Raw genomic sequence first — 20,394 nt, 5'->3', positions numbered from 1 at the left:
ATATACAGAGTAAAAAAATTAACAGTGACTAACATTTTAAACTTAAAGGGACACTGTATCCAAATTTTATCTTTTGTGATTCAGATAGAGCATGCAATTTTAAGCAACTTTCAAATGTACTCCTATTATCAAATTTGCATGCTCTATCTGAATCACAAAAGAAAAAATTTGAGTACAGTGTCCCTTAAAAATACACAAACAATAACTTTGTACACAATATACAGAGTAAAAAAATTAACAGTGACTAACATTTTAAACTTAAAGGGACACTGTATCCAAATTTTATCTTTTGTGATTCAGATAGAGCATGCAATTTTAAGCAACTTTCAAATGTACTCCTATTATCAAATTTGCATGCTCTATCTGAATCACAAAAGAAAAAATTTGAGTACAGTGTCCCTTAAAAATACACTAACAATAACTTTGTACACAATATACAGAGTAAAAAAATAAACAGTGACTAGATAATAAAAAATGTTCACTCCAGACGTGGCCTCTTTGGGTCTGTTGTAGCCTCCCTTTCACTGAAAATAGCCAACAGAGATTGTAATGTCCTTTCGCTGATGCTCAAAGCTCTGTTAATTTGATGGTTTTTCTCTTCATCCATCTGCCTCTGCCACTGGAACATCTCTCTTTGCAGCTGTAATTTCTGCATCTCTATCTCATTCCTTTGCCTTTCGATTTCCACATTTTTTTCTGACAGAGCAGCCCAGCGTTCAATATTAGTGTTAATAATATTCTGCATTTCTCTGTGGTCCTCTCTGTATTGCCTTGCCAGTGTCAACATTTCCCTCAATGCAACATCGCCAAATTGTCCTTCTGCCGGTGTATTGTCAATATTTACACCACCTGTTTGCAGTTCAATTGGTGGTGCCTGTGTTTCAACAGGTTCATCAATGTTTTCTGGTGTGTGAATTTCATCCGGTTGCGCATCTCCCAAATCTTCCAGAATATCTGGAGTCTCACTTCCATCATGCCCTCCTGGTGGTTCATCTTGAATGGGATTTTCCACTATCGGCATGAGATTGATAGTGATCTCCCTTGATGAGTTTTCTTCTTCTAGATCAAGACATAACAAATTGTTAGTAAATAAAAATAAAATGTTATAAAAACACTTGCAGAAATAGAATAGAAGGAGAGAGCAGATACAACCGTCATACAACAATTTAAGTTACATTATATATATATACATATATGATACATACCATCAAATAATGGAGATGAATGTCCAGTCAATCTCTGGAAAAGACGTCCCAAATCACCTATAAAAAAATAAATAACATAAAAATAAATAAAAAAAATGCTTTTTTGTCAATGTAACGATATATTCAAAATTATTAATGGAAATGTATTTTGCAATTAACTGGACACTGAAGCAATAATAATCTTTTTGAGAATAAGATATATTGCATGGAATTTCTATCAGCTTTCTTATGTAATACTATGATCAATTCTCAAAAAGAAAATAATGATAAATTTTAAAAAAATTCGAAAGTTGATTAAAATAGCATGCATGCTCTACAAGAATCCTCATTTAAAAAAATATGTACAAGATCTCGAAATAGAATATGTCAATAATGACATTTGACATTTAAAAAAAAAATAAAAAAAAAAAAATTGAGAGATAAAAGAGATAAAACACACAACATTGAAATTATTCATTTGTAAAGTACTTACCAGTTGCTCTACCAACACCAGTTTGTGGAGTGCTGGTCCTTAGATCCGGAAGTGTGTCCGCCGAGGAAGTTGTGTGTGTAACATTAGATGATGAGCGTATAAATTGTCCGTGTGTAAAACTGTCCGAAGGTCTTGAAACAGCTGCACCTGGTGGTCTCGAAACCGCAGAAGAAGAAGTAGAACAAGTGGGCACCTCGTTACTCCTCACAGGCTCTGCTGTTGTTGGCATCGCTTAAAAAAAAAAATAAAAAAAAAAATTAGGTTTATTTTTATTTATATTTGAAACTGAAAGTTAAAAGTGTTAATAATAATAATTACAGCAGTGAATGCAGGCTCAATCATTAAAGGGACATGCCAACCACCTTTTTTTATGATTTGGAAAGAGAATGCAGTTATAAACATCTTTATAATTTACTTATATTATCTAATTTGTTTTATTCTCTAGATATTCTTTGTTGAAAAGCATTTGATTGATGCACAAAGAAGCCTCGTGTGATTGGCTCAACATGTGTATTTATTTTTCTTCAACTAAGAATATCTAGAAAATTGAAGTAATATGTTGTTTAAATTTCAATTCTCTATCCGAATCATTAATAAAAGATTTTGGGTTTAGTGGCCCTTTAAAGGGACATGAAAAAAAATAATTACCTTTACAAATTGCATAAGAAAATGCTTTTTTAAAAATATTTAAATGTATTATGTTTTTGCATTCATTGGATTTTTATACTTTGAGGAAAAGCAAATCTATACAGGCACAGTAAATGATCATTGGTTGATGCACATGGATGGTTCATGTGACTGCGTCAACTATGTGCATAGCTATATCTGAAAAATGTATGTTTATAAAGCGGAGAACAATTTTGAAAGATGTTAACAATAATATTCTATAGTGAAATAACGCAACATGGAAGTCAATAGATCAGAAATTTAAGAAGGCATGTGATCTGGGGTTAGTCTCATGATTAATGTCGGACATACAATATTATTTTAATAGTTTCAAATTACATTATTTCTATTGTCATTATCTCTTTAAGGTTTCTATGCAATACTGGTTTGAAAATAAACACATGGGTGTTATCTTTAGGGATCACTATATTAATAATCAACAAATCTTTAGTTCCGTTAGACCATTAAAAAAAAGGCAGTATAACAATACTATTATTGTACAATCCCTTATACATATATGAGACATAAATGATTACAGTATTTGGGGCCTAAATGGCTTGTACAATCCCTTATACATATATGCAAGATAAATTATTACAGTATTTCGGGCCTAAATGGCTTGTACAATCCCTTATACATATATGCGACATAAATGATTACAGAATTCGGGGCCTAGATGGCATATAGGATACTGAAGCGTAAGAAGTCAGATAATGTTATTTTAAAGAAATATATATTGGAGACAATAACCTATCATAACTTTAAAAAGAACATTTAAGTCAACTATGTTGTACATTTACCTCTTAAATCACTGTCACAATCATCCGTTATGCCAGTGATGATCTCCGGTCCCAGACGCTGAACAAGCTTCTGCTCATAGTCATTGAGGTCGGCCACATATGCTGGTCCACCTCCGGTAGCACGTGCCGAATTTTTCTCTCTGGCCAATTTAGCTTTGGCGAAGCGTTTAATGTCGTTGTAACGCTTCTTCAGCTGATCGACATCCTTTTTTCCTGGACCCTGGGCACTAACAGCGTCGCTGATCCTTTGCCAGATCTGCTTCCTTCACGACATCCAAACAAATAATCATAAGAGTCAATAATCATATCAATCAAAACGACGTTTTGCTGATGAGAAAAGTGAGGATTCTTGGATTTTGAAGCGGTTTCAGATCCAGATGAAGCCATATCGAAATAGTAAATAAAGATCACAAAAACGAGCGCTCTGTAATTACTCTCCAAAAATTTTGGAACAATAATAAAGTTGTTTAGAAAACTTGTCCATTTATAGGAGCAAAATTCTATTCCCGCGTCTACTATGACGTTCATGACACCTTACATGTCACGTGTTAACAATTGGCCAGACAATTGAACTGAAAGTTAAGTACATCAGCTTATTCGCGGCGAGCGAGGCGTCAAATTTATCAATATTCCGCCACTGCTCGCGGCGGGCTAGAGGTGTCTATTTGTTGTGGGATTATTAGTACATAGCTACAGCGGACACCATTTCGCCCGCGGCGAGTAACGGCGAGTTTAGCCGCGTCTAAAATGACGGATGAATTGACGGCTTAGTACATGGAGCCCTTAGGGCTCCATGTACTAAGCAGTCAGCGAGCTACCCGCAACAAATCTCGCGCCCAAACTCGCAAACTGATATGTACAAAGCCGTCAATTATGTAAAAACTCGCATCTTTAAAATAGCGAGCGTACTTATCCGCCATACCTCGCTACCTCTCCATTTTTTACTGTAATTAGACACATTTGACCACCAACTCGCCAAAAACGAATGTACTAAAAAATCTATTTGTCCGCTCGCGTCAATTTCCGCTCCCACCTCGTTATTTTTGCCTCGCCACCTTTTAGGTGGCGGGCAAGGTACAAAACAATAGGAAAGTCACTCTAGACGCCAGTCTAGACATATATAAAAGGCAGTAATATCAGCATTGTACTTACATTGTTCATTTCAGCAGCTATGGAGAGAATTCTGTTTTTGTTTATTCTCCGTTTGATGCGAATCCGGGCTAGAAGACAGAATACTGGAAATGTAGCTAATCCTATCGTTAGAAGAAGGAGAGTTCGTGTCCCCCGTGTATTCCTTCCACGGGTTGGTTTGCACGGCCTTTCTGACCGAGAGATCATACAAAGATTCCGGCTTGATCGTGAATCGATATTACACCTGTATCGAGAGATTGAAGATCATTTGGAGCCGATGACTGCTCGTTCACAAGCTATTCCGGGACTTCTCAAACTATTAGCGGCATTGTTTTTTTTTGCAACAGGCTCCTTTCAGGCAGTTTCTAGCGTCATTATTGGAATGAGTCAATCTGCTTTTTCACGCCACTTATCCAAAGTAATAGGGGCTATGATGGTTATTTTTCATCGATATGTTTGTTTGCCATCTACCCCTGAAGAATGGCAATCTATCAAGTCAAATTTCTATAGGATGGCTGGGATGCCCAATGTCCTAGGTGCCATAGACTGTACCCATGTTGCTGTAAGACCACTTCAAGCTCGTGAGGAGATCTATAGGAATCGAAAGCATTTCCATTCCTTGAATGTCCAGATGGTCTGTGACCCCCACATGAGGATTATCAGTGTCCGTTCTAACTTTCCTGGCTCCTGTCATGATTCTTACATTTTAAGGCAGACTGGGTTATACCGGAAGTTCGAGGAGGGAAATATGCCTGACGGATGGCTTCTAGGTAAGCATAACTGGCGTCTAATATGTCTCTCATTTCAATGTACCAAAATTGCGCCCAATTTGTCGACTGTAATCTGTATAGTTTAATTGTATTGTATAGTTCTGAATCTTTATAATTATTCTTATATTAATATTTATATTTATTATATCTTCTATTAGGAGATGGAGGGTACTCATGTACAGAATGGCTGTTGACTCCCTATAACAACCCACAGACCAGAAGTCAAGTACGTTTCAATGAAGCTCACCGATCTACCAGGGGGATTATTGAGAGGACTTTCGGTCTTTTGAAAATGCGGTTTCGATGTCTTGATCGTTCTGGTGGTGCTATGCAGTATGCACCAGAGAAAGTTGCCAAAATTATATTGGTTTGCTGCATACTGCACAATATTGCAATTAAAAGAGGCTGTCCATTAGAAGATGAAGATCCAATAGATACTGATGATTTACCAGAAGAAATATGTGTCGAACAAGCTAATAGGCGTGGAAATGCAACAAGGGACATGGTTTCAGAACAATATTTTGTGTTTGAGGATTAAAGTTTCAGTTGATCAATAAAAAACTTTCTTTATTAACTTGTCTCCATTTTTTTTTAAGAGTTAAGGTTATTAAAAATCACTCATGATAAACAGTTAAATACATAACAGTTGTTGCTCCTCAATTATCAAAGGTTTCAAATAAATAAAGTTTATGATCAAAGTTATTACAGACAATATATTATAGGTAATACATTGTCTTTGTGACATCACACTAGTGTCTACAGCTGCTCTCACTCTTTTACATATGTGATTATTGTAATGTAATCCCTCCATAGCTGATGCTAATTCATTGTATTGTGTCATTGAATTGTAGCTGTAACAAGCGACAGTATATTCAACAGTGCTTTATGTTATCAGATTGGATTTTTGAGTTAAAAAAGACTTGCTAATTTTATTTGTTTTATTCTAACCTCTATTTTTAACAGCTACTAGGTTTTCCCATATTCAAATAAATACCTTAAGGGATTACTCTTAGCACTTATTTTCTTAACCTTTATAATATATTTTTGCATTCAAGATTTGTTAAAAGAATAGTGGCATATAGAAAATAATGGCAAAATAAATTATTTTATTACAATTATATAATATTTAAACATTATATATTAACAATTGCAAACCAAAGTAACTTGTTAAACATATAAACACATATGAAAAAAAAGGAAATGTTTAGAAACCAAATAACAATTGTAAACCAAAATAAATTCTAATACATATAAACACATATGAAACAAAGAAAATGTTTATAAACAAAATAACAATTGTAAACCAAACAACATTTTAATACATATAAACACATCTTTAAATAATTAAATGTTTATAAACAAAATAAAAATTGTAAACCAAATTAAATTTTAATACATAAAAACACATCTGAAACAAATAAAATGTTTAGAAACAATAACTATTGTAAACCAAAGTATAAATGTTAAAACATATCAACACATCTGAAACAAAGAAAATGTATATGAAACAAATATCATTTGTAATAACTATAAACATCGATATTTACAAACCTTCATAAAATACATTAATCTACATATACATTATATTTTTCTCTATTTTTCGGGGATACATATCTATATCAATGCGCTAATGATTGACATAACGATTAATCACGTCATCGTCTAACATGTCGCGTCCTGAACCTTTTGGTGCTGGAGAATTGGTGATATTAGTTTATGCCATGGATAAATATTTCCCTAAACGGATTGGTGGTGTGAGGGGAGTGAGACAGGAATGCCGAGACAAAATTATATACGAGATGCTGAGAAGAATGCATCGTATTTCAAAAATTAAAAGAACAAGACGACAGTGTCTTAGAAAATATAGTGATTTGAAGAGAAGAGAACCGAAGTACTATAAATCGATTCGAAGATTGATAAGGACATGTAAGTTTCAAAATTATATATGAAATAATTTTTAATAATATAAAAAAAGGGTTTATTTTTGAACTGCGTCATCATTGACGAATCCAGGAAAATAATATTTCCTGACTGTTACTTTGACTATATTAGTATATACAATTGCAAAAAGTTACAAAAGTAAGCATGCAGAACTGAGTTAGTAGATTAAAATTTAACTATATAACTATATACACTTAAAAGGTTAGAAAACTTAGCATACAAAAATGAGTTAGTAGAGTAAAATATAACTATATTAGTATATAACATTGAAACATGCAGAACTGAGTTAGTAGAATAAAATATAAATATATTACTATATAACATTGAAACATGTTAGAAAAGTAAGCATGCAGAACTGAATGTTTTGAAAAACACAAATTAATTTGAATAATTATTTCAATTTTTTTTATTAAATTTTTTTATTATATATATGTTTATAGATATGAGAAGTAGGAGAATGAAGTGTGCACACCCACCACGCTACTTAAGGTCAATGTTGGTGCAAACACCCAGAAGTGAAGCTCTTTCTCCACCTTTGCCAATAACACTATTGGATATTGAATTATCTCCAAATCCATATGAAATTTGTCATAAAGAGACACAGACAGGTAATGACTTATTATTTAAATTTTAAATCATATATTTTAGGTTTTGGCTTAAAAAGTTTTAGCATGCAATATTAATCAAGTTGCTAATTTACTTCTATTATCATTTTTTTCCTCATTAACTTTCTATCTTTATTTGAAAAAGAGGGCATCTAAGCTAAGGAGCCAGCCAATTTTTGGTTGAGCACCATGGACAGCACTCTTTGATTGGTTCTGTCCAATTATCAAGTACAACACAGTTGGTTCACCAAAAATGGGCTGGCATCTAAACTTAGATTCTTGCTTTTCAAATAAAGATACAAAAAGAATGAAGTAAATTATAAAGTTTATTTAAATTGCATGCACTATCTGAATCATGAAACTTAGAAATTGGTTTCTATGTCACTTTTAATGATTATTAATATTATTGTTTTCAATAATATATACAAGGTTTTTGATTTAATAGTTTTCTATCTTTGTAATTTCGTTCATAGATATTACCATGGAAGAAATGGAAACTAGTATGGAAATGGAAGAATTTCAAAATCCTGATAGTGTGACAATATTTGAAGCATTAACTTCAGATGATACTCAACCAAGGATAGAAGTTTTACCAACAATGATGGTAGATAAAGGTATGTTTCATACTCAGTAATCTTAAATCTAAGAAAATACAAGTTTTAACTAATACATATATTGTATATTTCAAATAGGAGTTGGCTCAGATGAAAGCTTTAAAGGAGTGGACATAAGTGTGGAAGCTAATATAGTAGATAACGTAGATAACAGCACATCAGGAGGTAATATTTGTGATGAAAAACCCTATCATACATTGAATATGTATATGACAATTGAATTAAATTTTGCTTTTCATTTATTTTTCTACAGATTTATCTTCAACATCAACTATTGAGACTGCAGACAAAAGTACTCAGAGTTGTCTAGAAGATCATGTTAAACAAAAAATTTCTAAAATTAGGGCAACTTTGGCAATGTTAATGGAGCAAGTAGATTTTTTATACCGTAAATATGTAATTTGATTTCATTTTTTGTTTTGTCATGATTAATAACTGAGAAAAAGTTTTGTGTTGAAGAATCAAAAGTGAGTTTGAATTTATGTAAATAAACTTTTTTTTTGGCCATAAAAAAATTTGTCTTTATTAAATAATAACATTTTAAACTTAAAGGGACACTGTATCCAAATTTTATCTTTTGTGATTCAGATAGAGCATGCAATTTTAAGCAACTTTCAAATGTACTCCTATTATCAAATTTGCATGCTCTATCTGAATCACAAAAGAAAAAATTTGAGTACAGTGTCCCTTAAAAATACACAAACAATAACTTTGTACACAATATACAGAGTAAAAAAATTAACAGTGACTAACATTTTAAACTTAAAGGGACACTGTATCCAAATTTTATCTTTTGTGATTCAGATAGAGCATGCAATTTTAAGCAACTTTCAAATGTACTCCTATTATCAAATTTGCATGATCTATCTGAATCACAAAAGAAAAAATTTGAGTACAGTGTCCCTTAAAAATACACAAACAATAACTTTGTACACAATATACAGAGTAAAAAAATTAACAGTGACTAACATTTTAAACTTAAAGGGACACTGTATCCAAATTTTATCTTTTGTGATTCAGATAGAGCATGCAATTTTAAGCAACTTTCAAATGTACTCCTATTATCAAATTTGCATGCTCTATCTGAATCACAAAAGAAAAAATTTGAGTACAGTGTCCCTTAAAAATACACTAACAATAACTTTGTACACAATATACAGAGTAAAAAAATAAACAGTGACTAGATAATAAAAAATGTTCACTCCAGACGTGGCCTCTTTGGGTCTGTTGTAGCCTCCCTTTCACTGAAAATAGCCAACAGAGATTGTAATGTCCTTTCGCTGATGCTCAAAGCTCTGTTAATTTGATGGTTTTTCTCTTCATCCATCTGCCTCTGCCACTGGAACATCTCTCTTTGCAGCTGTAATTTCTGCATCTCTATCTCATTCCTTTGCCTTTCGATTTCCACATTTTTTTCTGACAGAGCAGCCCAGCGTTCAATATTAGTGTTAATAATATTCTGCATTTCTCTGTGGTCCTCTCTGTATTGCCTTGCCAGTGTCAACATTTCCCTCAATGCAACATCGCCAAATTGTCCTTCTGCCGGTGTATTGTCAATATTTACACCACCTGTTTGCAGTTCAATTGGTGGTGCCTGTGTTTCAACAGGTTCATCAATGTTTTCTGGTGTGTGAATTTCATCCGGTTGCGCATCTCCCAAATCTTCCAGAATATCTGGAGTCTCACTTCCATCATGCCCTCCTGGTGGTTCATCTTGAATGGGATTTTCCACTATCGGCATGAGATTGATAGTGATCTCCCTTGATGAGTTTTCTTCTTCTAGATCAAGACATAACAAATTGTTAGTAAATAAAAATAAAATGTTATAAAAACACTTGCAGAAATAGAATAGAAGGAGAGAGCAGATACAACCGTCATACAACAATTTAAGTTACATTATATATATATACATATATGATACATACCATCAAATAATGGAGATGAATGTCCAGTCAATCTCTGGAAAAGACGTCCCAAATCACCTATAAAAAAATAAATAACATAAAAATAAATAAAAAAAATGCTTTTTTGTCAATGTAACGATATATTCAAAATTATTAATGGAAATGTATTTTGCAATTAACTGGACACTGAAGCAAAAATAATCTTTTTGAGAATAAGATATATTGCATGGAATTTCTATCAGCTTTCTTATGTAATACTATGATCAATTCTCAAAAAGAAAATAATGATAAATTTTAAAAAAATTCGAAAGTTGATTAAAATAGCATGCATGCTCTACAAGAATCCTCATTTAAAAAAATATGTACAAGATCTCGAAATAGAATATGTCAATAATGACATTTGACATTTAAAAAAAAAATAAAAAAAAAAAAATTGAGAGATAAAAGAGATAAAACACACAACATTGAAATTATTCATTTGTAAAGTACTTACCAGTTGCTCTACCAACACCAGTTTGTGGAGTGCTGGTCCTTAGATCCGGAAGTGTGTCCGCCGAGGAAGTTGTGTGTGTAACATTAGATGATGAGCGTATAAATTGTCCGTGTGTAAAACTGTCCGAAGGTCTTGAAACAGCTGCACCTGGTGGTCTCGAAACCGCAGAAGAAGAAGTAGAACAAGTGGGCACCTCGTTACTCCTCACAGGCTCTGCTGTTGTTGGCATCGCTTAAAAAAAAAAATAAAAAAAAAAATTAGGTTTATTTTTATTTATATTTGAAACTGAAAGTTAAAAGTGTTAATAATAATAATTACAGCAGTGAATGCAGGCTCAATCATTAAAGGGACATGCCAACCACCTTTTTTTATGATTTGGAAAGAGAATGCAGTTATAAACATCTTTATAATTTACTTATATTATCTAATTTGTTTTATTCTCTAGATATTCTTTGTTGAAAAGCATTTGATTGATGCACAAAGAAGCCTCGTGTGATTGGCTCAACATGTGTATTTATTTTTCTTCAACTAAGAATATCTAGAAAATTGAAGTAATATGTTGTTTAAATTTCAATTCTCTATCCGAATCATTAATAAAAGATTTTGGGTTTAGTGGCCCTTTAAAGGGACATGAAAAAAAATAATTACCTTTACAAATTGCATAAGAAAATGCTTTTTTAAAAATATTTAAATGTATTATGTTTTTGCATTCATTGGATTTTTATACTTTGAGGAAAAGCAAATCTATACAGGCACAGTAAATGATCATTGGTTGATGCACATGGATGGTTCATGTGACTGCGTCAACTATGTGCATAGCTATATCTGAAAAATGTATGTTTATAAAGCGGAGAACAATTTTGAAAGATGTTAACAATAATATTCTATAGTGAAATAACGCAACATGGAAGTCAATAGATCAGAAATTTAAGAAGGCATGTGATCTGGGGTTAGTCTCATGATTAATGTCGGACATACAATATTATTTTAATAGTTTCAAATTACATTATTTCTATTGTCATTATCTCTTTAAGGTTTCTATGCAATACTGGTTTGAAAATAAACACATGGGTGTTATCTTTAGGGATCACTATATTAATAATCAACAAATCTTTAGTTCCGTTAGACCATTAAAAAAAAGGCAGTATAACAATACTATTATTGTACAATCCCTTATACATATATGAGACATAAATGATTACAGTATTTGGGGCCTAAATGGCTTGTACAATCCCTTATACATATATGCAAGATAAATTATTACAGTATTTCGGGCCTAAATGGCTTGTACAATCCCTTATACATATATGCGACATAAATGATTACAGAATTCGGGGCCTAGATGGCATATAGGATACTGAAGCGTAAGAAGTCAGATAATGTTATTTTAAAGAAATATATATTGGAGACAATAACCTATCATAACTTTAAAAAGAACATTTAAGTCAACTATGTTGTACATTTACCTCTTAAATCACTGTCACAATCATCCGTTATGCCAGTGATGATCTCCGGTCCCAGACGCTGAACAAGCTTCTGCTCATAGTCATTGAGGTCGGCCACATATGCTGGTCCACCTCCGGTAGCACGTGCCGAATTTTTCTCTCTGGCCAATTTAGCTTTGGCGAAGCGTTTAATGTCGTTGTAACGCTTCTTCAGCTGATCGACATCCTTTTTTCCTGGACCCTGGGCACTAACAGCGTCGCTGATCCTTTGCCAGATCTGCTTCCTTCACGACATCCAAACAAATAATCATAAGAGTCAATAATCATATCAATCAAAACGACGTTTTGCTGATGAGAAAAGTGAGGATTCTTGGATTTTGAAGCGGTTTCAGATCCAGATGAAGCCATATCGAAATAGTAAATAAAGATCACAAAAACGAGCGCTCTGTAATTACTCTCCAAAAATTTTGGAACAATAATAAAGTTGTTTAGAAAACTTGTCCATTTATAGGAGCAAAATTCTATTCCCGCGTCTACTATGACGTTCATGACACCTTACATGTCACGTGTTAACAATTGGCCAGACAATTGAACTGAAAGTTAAGTACATCAGCTTATTCGCGGCGAGCGAGGCGTCAAATTTATCAATATTCCGCCACTGCTCGCGGCGGGCTAGAGGTGTCTATTTGTTGTGGGATTATTAGTACATAGCTACAGCGGACACCATTTCGCCCGCGGCGAGTAACGGCGAGTTTAGCCGCGTCTAAAATGACGGATGAATTGACGGCTTAGTACATGGAGCCCTTAGGGCTCCATGTACTAAGCAGTCAGCGAGCTACCCGCAACAAATCTCGCGCCCAAACTCGCAAACTGATATGTACAAAGCCGTCAATTATGTAAAAACTCGCATCTTTAAAATAGCGAGCGTACTTATCCGCCATACCTCGCTACCTCTCCATTTTTTACTGTAATTAGACACATTTGACCACCAACTCGCCAAAAACGAATGTACTAAAAAATCTATTTGTCCGCTCGCGTCAATTTCCGCTCCCACCTCGTTATTTTTGCCTCGCCACCTTTTAGGTGGCGGGCAAGGTACAAAACAATAGGAAAGTCACTCTAGACGCCAGTCTAGACATATATAAAAGGCAGTAATATCAGCATTGTACTTACATTGTTCATTTCAGCAGCTATGGAGAGAATTCTGTTTTTGTTTATTCTCCGTTTGATGCGAATCCGGGCTAGAAGACAGAATACTGGAAATGTAGCTAATCCTATCGTTAGAAGAAGGAGAGTTCGTGTCCCCCGTGTATTCCTTCCACGGGTTGGTTTGCACGGCCTTTCTGACCGAGAGATCATACAAAGATTCCGGCTTGATCGTGAATCGATATTACACCTGTATCGAGAGATTGAAGATCATTTGGAGCCGATGACTGCTCGTTCACAAGCTATTCCGGGACTTCTCAAACTATTAGCGGCATTGTTTTTTTTTGCAACAGGCTCCTTTCAGGCAGTTTCTAGCGTCATTATTGGAATGAGTCAATCTGCTTTTTCACGCCACTTATCCAAAGTAATAGGGGCTATGATGGTTATTTTTCATCGATATGTTTGTTTGCCATCTACCCCTGAAGAATGGCAATCTATCAAGTCAAATTTCTATAGGATGGCTGGGATGCCCAATGTCCTAGGTGCCATAGACTGTACCCATGTTGCTGTAAGACCACTTCAAGCTCGTGAGGAGATCTATAGGAATCGAAAGCATTTCCATTCCTTGAATGTCCAGATGGTCTGTGACCCCCACATGAGGATTATCAGTGTCCGTTCTAACTTTCCTGGCTCCTGTCATGATTCTTACATTTTAAGGCAGACTGGGTTATACCGGAAGTTCGAGGAGGGAAATATGCCTGACGGATGGCTTCTAGGTAAGCATAACTGGCGTCTAATATGTCTCTCATTTCAATGTACCAAAATTGCGCCCAATTTGTCGACTGTAATCTGTATAGTTTAATTGTATTGTATAGTTCTGAATCTTTATAATTATTCTTATATTAATATTTATATTTATTATATCTTCTATTAGGAGATGGAGGGTACTCATGTACAGAATGGCTGTTGACTCCCTATAACAACCCACAGACCAGAAGTCAAGTACGTTTCAATGAAGCTCACCGATCTACCAGGGGGATTATTGAGAGGACTTTCGGTCTTTTGAAAATGCGGTTTCGATGTCTTGATCGTTCTGGTGGTGCTATGCAGTATGCACCAGAGAAAGTTGCCAAAATTATATTGGTTTGCTGCATACTGCACAATATTGCAATTAAAAGAGGCTGTCCATTAGAAGATGAAGATCCAATAGATACTGATGATTTACCAGAAGAAATATGTGTCGAACAAGCTAATAGGCGTGGAAATGCAACAAGGGACATGGTTTCAGAACAATATTTTGTGTTTGAGGATTAAAGTTTCAGTTGATCAATAAAAAACTTTCTTTATTAACTTGTCTCCATTTTTTTTTAAGAGTTAAGGTTATTAAAAATCACTCATGATAAACAGTTAAATACATAACAGTTGTTGCTCCTCAATTATCAAAGGTTTCAAATAAATAAAGTTTATGATCAAAGTTATTACAGACAATATATTATAGGTAATACATTGTCTTTGTGACATCACACTAGTGTCTACAGCTGCTCTCACTCTTTTACATATGTGATTATTGTAATGTAATCCCTCCATAGCTGATGCTAATTCATTGTATTGTGTCATTGAATTGTAGCTGTAACAAGCGACAGTATATTCAACAGTGCTTTATGTTATCAGATTGGATTTTTGAGTTAAAAAAGACTTGCTAATTTTATTTGTTTTATTCTAACCTCTATTTTTAACAGCTACTAGGTTTTCCCATATTCAAATAAATACCTTAAGGGATTACTCTTAGCACTTATTTTCTTAACCTTTATAATATATTTTTGCATTCAAGATTTGTTAAAAGAATAGTGGCATATAGAAAATAATGGCAAAATAAATTATTTTATTACAATTATATAATATTTAAACATTATATATTAACAATTGCAAACCAAAGTAACTTGTTAAACATATAAACACATATGAAAAAAAAGGAAATGTTTAGAAACCAAATAACAATTGTAAACCAAAATAAATTCTAATACATATAAACACATATGAAACAAAGAAAATGTTTATAAACAAAATAACAATTGTAAACCAAACAACATTTTAATACATATAAACACATCTTTAAATAATTAAATGTTTATAAACAAAATAAAAATTGTAAACCAAATTAAATTTTAATACATAAAAACACATCTGAAACAAATAAAATGTTTAGAAACAATAACTATTGTAAACCAAAGTATAAATGTTAAAACATATCAACACATCTGAAACAAAGAAAATGTATATGAAACAAATATCATTTGTAATAACTATAAACATCGATATTTACAAACCTTCATAAAATACATTAATCTACATATACATTATATTTTTCTCTATTTTTCGGGGATACATATCTATATCAATGCGCTAATGATTGACATAACGATTAATCACGTCATCGTCTAACATGTCGCGTCCTGAACCTTTTGGTGCTGGAGAATTGGTGATATTAGTTTATGCCATGGATAAATATTTCCCTAAACGGATTGGTGGTGTGAGGGGAGTGAGACAGGAATGCCGAGACAAAATTATATACGAGATGCTGAGAAGAATGCATCGTATTTCAAAAATTAAAAGAACAAGACGACAGTGTCTTAGAAAATATAGTGATTTGAAGAGAAGAGAACCGAAGTACTATAAATCGATTCGAAGATTGATAAGGACATGTAAGTTTCAAAATTATATATGAAATAATTTTTAATAATATAAAAAAAGGGTTTATTTTTGAACTGCGTCATCATTGACGAATCCAGGAAAATAATATTTCCTGACTGTTACTTTGACTATATTAGTATATACAATTGCAAAAAGTTACAAAAGTAAGCATGCAGAACTGAGTTAGTAGATTAAAATTTAACTATATAACTATATACACTTAAAAGGTTAGAAAACTTAGCATACAAAAATGAGTTAGTAGAGTAAAATATAACTATATTAGTATATAACATTGAAACATGCAGAACTGAGTTAGTAGAATAAAATATAAATATATTACTATATAACATTGAAACATGTTAGAAAAGTAAGCATGCAGAACTGAATGTTTTGAAAAACACAAATTAATTTGAATAATTATTTCAATTTTTTTTATTAAATTTTTTTATTATATATATGTTTATAGATATGAGAAGTAGGAGAATGAAGTGTGCACACCCACCACGCTACTTAAGGTCAATGTTGGTGCAAACACCCAGAAGTGAAGCTCTTTCTCCACCTTTGCCAATAACACTATTGGATATTGAATTATCTCCAAATCCATATGAAATTTGTCATAAAGAGACACAGACAGGTAATGACTTATTATTTAAATTTTAAATCATATATTTTAGGTTTTGGCTTAAAAAGTTTTAGCATGCAATATTAATCAAGTTGCTAATTTACTTCTATTATCATTTTTTTCCTCATTAACTTTCTATCTTTATTTGAAAAAGAGGGCATCTAAGCTAAGGAGCCAGCCAATTTTTGGTTGAGCACCATGGACAGCACTCTTTGATTGGTTCTGTCCAATTATCAAGTACAACACAGTTGGTTCACCAAAAATGGGCTGGCATCTAAACTTAGATTCTTGCTTTTCAAATAAAGATACAAAAAGAATGAAGTAAATTATAAAGTTTATTTAAATTGCATGCACTATCTGAATCATGAAACTTAGAAATTGGTTTCTATGTCACTTTTAATGATTATTAATATTATTGTTTTCAATAATATATACAAGGTTTTTGATTTAATAGTTTTCTATCTTTGTAATTTCGTTCATAGATATTACCATGGAAGAAATGGAAACTAGTATGGAAATGGAAGAATTTCAAAATCCTGATAGTGTGACAATATTTGAAGCATTAACTTCAGATGATACTCAACCAAGGATAGAAGTTTTACCAACAATGATGGTAGATAAAGGTATGTTTCATACTCAGTAATCTTAAATCTAAGAAAATACAAGTTTTAACTAATACATATATTGTATATTTCAAATAGGAGTTGGCTCAGATGAAAGCTTTAAAGGAGTGGACATAAGTGTGGAAGCTAATATAGTAGATAACGTAGATAACAGCACATCAGGAGGTAATATTTGTGATGAAAAACCCTATCATACATTGAATATGTATATGACAATTGAATTAAATTTTGCTTTTCATTTATTTTTCTACAGATTTATCTTCAACATCAACTATTGAGACTGCAGACAAAAGTACTCAGAGTTGTCTAGAAGATCATGTTAAACAAAAAATTTCTAAAATTAGGGCAACTTTGGCAATGTTAATGGAGCAAGTAGATTTTTTATACCGTAAATATGTAATTTGATTTCATTTTTTGTTTTGTCATGATTAATAACTGAGAAAAAGTTTTGTGTTGAAGAATCAAAAGTGAGTTTGAATTTATGTAAATAAACTTTTTTTTTGGCCATAAAAAAATTTGTCTTTATTAAATAATAACATTTTAAACTTAAAGGGACACTGTATCCAAATTTTATCTTTTGTGATTCAGATAGAGCATGCAATTTTAAGCAACTTTCAAATGTACTCCTATTATCAAATTTGCATGCTCTATCTGAATCACAAAAGAAAAAATTTGAGTACAGTGTCCCTTAAAAATACACAAACAATAACTTTGTACACAATATACAGAGTAAAAAAATTAACAGTGACTAACATTTTAAACTTAAAGGGACACTGTATCCAAATTTTATCTTTTGTGATTCAGATAGAGCATGCAATTTTAAGCAACTTTCAAATGTACTCCTATTATCAAATTTGCATGCTCTATCTGAATCACAAAAGAAAAAATTTGAGTACAGTGTCCCTTAAAAATACACAAACAATAACTTTGTACACAATATACAGAGTAAAAAAATTAACAGTGACTAACATTTTAAACTTAAAGGGACACTGTATCCAAATTTTATCTTTTGTGATTCAGATAGAGCATGCAATTTTAAGCAACTTTCAAATGTACTCCTATTATCAAATTTGCATGCTCTATCTGAATCACAAAAGAAAAAATTTGAGTACAGTGTCCCTTAAAAATACACAAACAATAACTTTGTACACAATATACAGAGTAAAAAAATTAACAGTGACTAACATTTTAAACTTAAAGGGACACTGTATCCAAATTTTATCTTTTGTGATTCAGATAGAGCATGCAATTTTAAGCAACTTTCAAATGTACTCCTATTATCAAATTTGCATGCTCTATCTGAATCACAAAAGAAAAAATTTGAGTACAGTGTCCCTTAAAAATACACTAACAATAACTTTGTACACAATATACAGAGTAAAAAAATAAACAGTGACTAGATAATAAAAAATGTTCACTCCAGACGTGGCCTCTTTGGGTCTGTTGTAGCCTCCCTTTCACTGAAAATAGCCAACAGAGATTGTAATGTCCTTTCGCTGATGCTCAAAGCTCTGTTAATTTGATGGTTTTTCTCTTCATCCATCTGCCTCTGCCACTGGAACATCTCTCTTTGCAGCTGTAATTTCTGCATCTCTATCTCATTCCTTTGCCTTTCGATTTCCACATTTTTTTCTGACAGAGCAGCCCAGCGTTCAATATTAGTGTTAATAATATTCTGCATTTCTCTGTGGTCCTCTCTGTATTGCCTTGCCAGTGTCAACATTTCCCTCAATGCAACATCGCCAAATTGTCCTTCTGCCGGTGTATTGTCAATATTTACACCACCTGTTTGCAGTTCAATTGGTGGTGCCTGTGTTTCAACAGGTTCATCAATGTTTTCTGGTGTGTGAATTTCATCCGGTTGCGCATCTCCCAAATCTTCAAGAATATCTGGAGTCTCACTTCCATCATGCCCTCCTGGTGGTTCATCTTGAATGGGATTTTCCACTATCGGCATGAGATTGATAGTGATCTCCCTTGATGAGTTTTCTTCTTCTAGATCAAGACATAACAAATTGTTAGTAAATAAAAATAAAATGTTATAAAAACACTTGCAGAAATAGAATAGAAGGAGAGAGCAGATACAACCGTCATACACCAATTTAAGTTATATGATATATATATACATATGTGATACATACCATCAAATAATGGAGATGAATGTCCAGTCAATCTCTGGAAAAGACGTCCCAAATCACCTATAAAAAAATAAATAACATAAAAATAAATAAAAAAAATGCTTTTTTGTCAATGTAACGATATATTCAAAATTATTAATGGAAATGTATTTTGCAATTAACTGGACACTGAAGCAAAAATAATCTTTTTGAGAATAAGATATATTGCATGGAATTTCTATCAGCTTTCTTATGTAATACTATGATCAATTCTCAAAAAGAAAATAATGATAAATTTTAAAAAAATTCGAAAGTTGATTAAAATAGCATGCATGCTCTACAAGAATCCTCATTTAAAAAAATATGTACAAGATCTCGAAATAGAATATGTCAATAATGACATTTGACATTTAAAAAAAAAATAAAATAAAAAAATTGAGAGATAAAAGAGATAAAACACACAACATTGAAATTATTCATTTGTAAAGTACTTACCAGTTGCTCTACCAACACCAGTTTGTGGAGTGCTGGTCCTTAGATCCGGAAGTGTGTCCGCCGAGGAAGTTGTGTGTGTAACATTAGATGATGAGCGTATAAATTGTCCGTGTGTAAAACTGTCCGAAGGTCTTGAAACAGCTGCACCTGGTGGTCTCGAAACCGCAGAAGAAGAAGTAGAACAAGTGGGCACCTCGTTACTCCTCACAGGCTCTGCTGTTGTTGGCATCGCTTAAAAAAAAAAATAAAAAAAAAAATTAGGTTTATTTTTATTTATATTTGAAACTGAAAGTTAAAAGTGTTAATAATAATAATTACAGCAGTGAATGCAGGCTCAATCATTAAAGGGACATGCCAACCACCTTTTTTTATGATTTGGAAAGAGAATGCAGTTATAAACATCTTTATAATTTACTTATATTATCTAATTTGTTTTATTCTCTAGATATTCTTTGTTGAAAAGCATTTGATTGATGCACAAAGAAGCCTCGTGTGATTGGCTCAACATGTGTATTTATTTTTCTTCAACTAAGAATATCTAGAAAATTGAAGTAATATGTTGTTTAAATTTCAATTCTCTATCCGAATCATTAATAAAAGATTTTGGGTTTAGTGGCCCTTTAAAGGGACATGAAAAAAAATAATTACCTTTAC

The 20,394-nt window shown here is 32.7% G+C and overlaps 3 long non-coding RNA genes across 3 annotated transcripts; all 3 read right to left on the bottom strand.

Annotated features, from left to right (window-relative positions):
• Positions 1-874: 874 nt before the first annotated feature.
• Positions 875-1,717, bottom strand: LOC128636777 (uncharacterized). Its single transcript, XR_008398717.1, has 3 exons — positions 1,678-1,717; positions 1,206-1,262; positions 875-1,059 (listed from the first exon to the last, which is right to left on the bottom strand). It is a non-coding gene; the product is annotated as an uncharacterized LOC128636777 (long non-coding RNA).
• An 8,081-nt stretch (positions 1,718-9,798) lies between these two features.
• On the bottom strand, positions 9,799-10,641 carry LOC128636773 (uncharacterized). Its single transcript, XR_008398716.1, has 3 exons — positions 10,602-10,641; positions 10,130-10,186; positions 9,799-9,983 (listed from the first exon to the last, which is right to left on the bottom strand). It is a non-coding gene; the product is annotated as an uncharacterized LOC128636773 (long non-coding RNA).
• An 8,406-nt stretch (positions 10,642-19,047) lies between these two features.
• On the bottom strand, positions 19,048-19,780 carry LOC128636768 (uncharacterized). The gene is made up of 3 exons (XR_008398715.1): positions 19,741-19,780; positions 19,270-19,326; positions 19,048-19,123 (listed from the first exon to the last, which is right to left on the bottom strand). It is a non-coding gene; the product is annotated as an uncharacterized LOC128636768 (long non-coding RNA).
• Positions 19,781-20,394: the final 614 nt, after the last annotated feature.

Source organism: Bombina bombina, chromosome 1, assembly GCF_027579735.1.
Source record: "Bombina bombina isolate aBomBom1 chromosome 1, aBomBom1.pri, whole genome shotgun sequence".
Taxonomy (NCBI): Eukaryota; Metazoa; Chordata; class Amphibia; order Anura; family Bombinatoridae; genus Bombina; species Bombina bombina.
This window is presented reverse-complemented; position numbering and strand designations above follow the sequence as displayed.